This window comes from Antechinus flavipes, chromosome 1 (assembly GCF_016432865.1).
Source record: "Antechinus flavipes isolate AdamAnt ecotype Samford, QLD, Australia chromosome 1, AdamAnt_v2, whole genome shotgun sequence".
NCBI classification, from domain to species: Eukaryota; Metazoa; Chordata; class Mammalia; order Dasyuromorphia; family Dasyuridae; genus Antechinus; species Antechinus flavipes.
In genome coordinates, this window is record NC_067398.1 from 703,675,688 (window position 1) to 703,679,690 (window position 4,003).

The window sequence follows — 4,003 nt, forward strand, 5'->3', positions numbered from 1 at the left end:
ACAACTAAACACTCAAAGAAGCCCAGGGACATTTGTCAAGACAACTTGGTGGTTAATTTCATTTCTACCAGCTCCTTCCTAACAGAACTTAAATGTTTTGAGGGACCCAACCTACAGTGGTTTTATTGTTGCTGTCCTTCCTTCTCCTAGAGGTTGTTTTGTCCTTTTCCTAGAGATCCAGAAGGACATCACTATGTTAGAATCAAGTTAATGTGTCCCACTGTGACTGATCAGACCAATGAAAGCTCAGAATGTTCTGCCACAGGTTCGACACAAATAGTCCTTATGAACATTTGGGGCAGCTTCTCTAACTTTGTGCTTCTCATGTTCTTTTTGCGCTAATTCAATTCTGCTTTGCTCATAGAGCACAGTCCCTTCTCTGATGAGGGCACACCATGAATGGGCAGTCCTGTGCCAGTGTCTTCAGTGTTATATAATGAGTTCCAAGGTTCTTGAGACCTCGAGAGTGTCTTTGAATTGCTTTTTCTGACTATCCTGTGAGACTTGATTGCTTATTCTGCCAGGTGATCTTGAGAATCTTACTAAGACAATTTAAATGGAAGTAATTCAGTTTCCTATCATGGAAGTGGTATACTGTCCAGTTTTCAGGGGCATGCAACAGTGAGATCAACACAATGGCTCTGTAGACTACCAGTTTGGTAGTCAGTCTAATACCTTTCCTCCCCGCCCCCACTTTCCCTTGGAGCCTCCCAAACAGCTCTGGCAATGAATGTGTCAATCTCATTATCAATTTAAACACCAGTTGTGATGACTTAAGGAATAGTAAAATTTCAGAGAAAAGCAAAAATGTAATATTAAAAGAACCCCTCCAAACAGATTTAGAAGATGCACCAGACCAAATCCTGATGGAGAATTCCTAGAAGTCACAGCACATGATTTTTAGCTCAGCACAGGGAGATGGAGAAGTCTATGGACACAGAAACTTTACCACCCAGCACCAAGGAAATGCTGTATAATAAAGCAAAGGGGAGTCCAGGCCCATACCAGGGCACCGATACAGGAACAGGTTCCATTGGCCACTTTGTCATCCACTTGTTTCAAGCCACAGATCCAAGGTAGACTGAGGAGGAAACCTGCGCCAAATGCCGGCATTCCTGGGTAAAGAGTGATAGCAAGACCAGGGTGGTATATAGAGAGGAGTTCAGAATGAAGCATCTGCAAAGTAGATTAGAATCCCAGAAGCAGAGAAGAGTCTCAGTTCAGCTTCTGAAGTCTGCAGCAATCTCATACCAAAGGGGAATGGCTGCTTGCCAATAATTACTAGAGTAGCCCCAATCTATCAATGCACACACTCAAACCTAGTTCAGCAAATTGCAGAGCTCAGACCAGGAATTTAACAATCAATCTTTGCCATGGATCAGATAACTTTGGGAGCACCAAAAAATTGCAGATTCCCCAGCCTAAGCTGGTCCCGACCTGGAATAACACAACATTCAATATTCCAAGCAATAGAAATAACCCAAACTTTCCTTCCAGAAGTACACAGAGCCAGGACCTACCATAAAGTCCAAAATCAGAAAAATGAGCAAACAAAAATGCAGAAATTACATATTCATAACAGAAATTTTGTTGTTCTTTCATTCTCAATTACAGGAAGGCATATTGGAGTGAAATGGAAAAAAGCAGATTTTTGCTGATTTAAAAAAATTAAATATCATTTAAAAATAAATATCTGTTGTTTAAAAAAACATAAAAATACTACACAAATCAAAGTGAGTTACTTTCAAGAGAAGTTGAATAGAAATAACTTAAAGATTATTAGTCTTCTAGAACAAACCTTTGGTTTCTTAAACCTTTGGTCACAATGCCATATGGAGTGGTATAATTGAATGTGAGGACCATGAAATTATGTTCTATCATCAGTGAGTGATTTTATACCTATTTTATACATCTACATAAGCGGCTTCACTGAGATGAAAAGGGCTCATGAGGAGAAAAAGTTTAAGGAACCTTGTTCTAGAAGAATACAACTAATGAAAAAACTTCCATGCAGGAAATTGTCCAGAACTTCAGAATACAGAGGAAAAAAGTATAGGTCAAGAGATTAGATTACCACCAGAAAAACAAATCCACCCACATTTCAAAGACCAAGATTTATAGTAGTTAAATATTAATTTTGGTGACAAGCATCAAACTTTGCAAATGGCCAGGAGAAAGACTTTCATGTGTGAATTAGAGTAAATTTGAATAAATCTGTAGTAATGAAAAATAATAGAGGAGAATAGAATAGGAAAAGTTGAAAAAACAGAAGAACTTAAACTGCAACCCAAAATAACGTATCCTGCAAAGAAGAAGTTAATTATCAATGGGGGAAAAAGGACATTCAACAAAAAAAAGTCTCATTCCAGACACTCCTGGGGAAAGAAAGAAAATCTAGACAAGAGTAGACTAATCAATTTACAAATATTCAGGTGTAAATAAGATAAGGTGAGGTGATTGATTTACTCAATCTCAGCTCACTTAAAGTAGGTAGGATGGATGTCCAGTCAATTCAATTACAGACTTAAGACTAAATACAAATATGTGACCTTGCCCTAGGACCAGAAATTCATCTGTTAAAGTGAGAATTGAGATAAGAATCCCTAGACATGAGCAAGAAACATGAAAAAAAGATAAATGAGTACAACTATGAAAAAAGGGTAATGAAATAATTTTCCTCATGTTTAGAGGTCATTATTTGAAAAAGACTATATTTAACCTATGGAGCTAAAAACAATAGCAACAAAGCAGGCTCTCCAAGGCATCAAAAGAAGTACACAAGGTGATAAAAGTGTGAGTAGTTGAAAGAATCAAGAAAAGTGATGAACAAAGAGATGAACCAAAGCCCTAGTGATAGATTTAATTTAGGAGGGAGTTAGTGCACTAAAAGACTTCTTGGAGAAAGCACCGTGTCTTTATGGACAGTATCCCACCCCAGGAGAAGGAATAAGTGAGTTTTTAGGGAAAGTTGCTAAGCACAGGACACAGACTTAGAGATGAGATAATCTTTGGAAAGAGACTAACCATAGTGAAGGCATAGTTAGGGATGAGCTGCATGATTTAAGAAAGGATAATTCCCAAATGCAACATTGCCTTTCTCCATGGTTAATTACTTTTAAGAATATTCTTAAGAATAAAGCACAGCAGAAAAAAGAAAGAAAATGGCAAGATCTATAAAGGCAATAATAATAAAACTGGCTAGAAAAAGGAATTCCTTTTTTTAATAACTTTTTATTGACAGAACCCATGCTGGGTTAATTTTTTACAGCATTATCCCTTGCACTCACTTCTGTTCCGACTTTTCCTCTCCCTTCCTCAACCCCCTCCCCCGATTGGCAAGCAGTCCTTTACATGTTAAATAGGTTACAGTATATCCTAGATACAATATATGTTTGCAGAACCGAACAGTTTTCTTGTTGCACAGGAAAAATTGGATTCAGAAGGTATAAATAACCCGGGAAGAAAAACAAAAATGCAAGCAGTTTATATTCATTTCCCAGTGTTCTTTCTTTGGGTGTAGCTGCTTCTGTTCATCTTTGATCAATTGAAACTGAATTAGCTCTCTTTATCAAAGAGATCCACTTCCATCAGAATACATCCTCAAACAGTATCGTTGTTGAGGTATATAATGATCTCCTGGTTCTGCTCATTTCACTTAGCATCAGTTCATGTAGGTCTCTCCAAGCCTCTCTGTATTCATCCTGCTGGTCATTCCTTACAGAGCAATAATATTCCATAACGTTCGTATACCACAATTTACTCAATCATTCCCCAATTGATGGGCATCCATTCATTTTCCAGCTTCTAGCCACTACAAACAGGGTTGCCACAAACATTTTGACACATACAGACTTCCCTTTAGAAGAAGGAATTCCAAGTAAAAGTTTTTAACTCCAAAAAATACATAGAGAAAGATTTAAGAATGAATAAACAAAGAAGTAACCCATAAATCAGAAGAAAAAAATTAGAATAATCAGAAAGAGAAGAGAAATAATGAAAATAA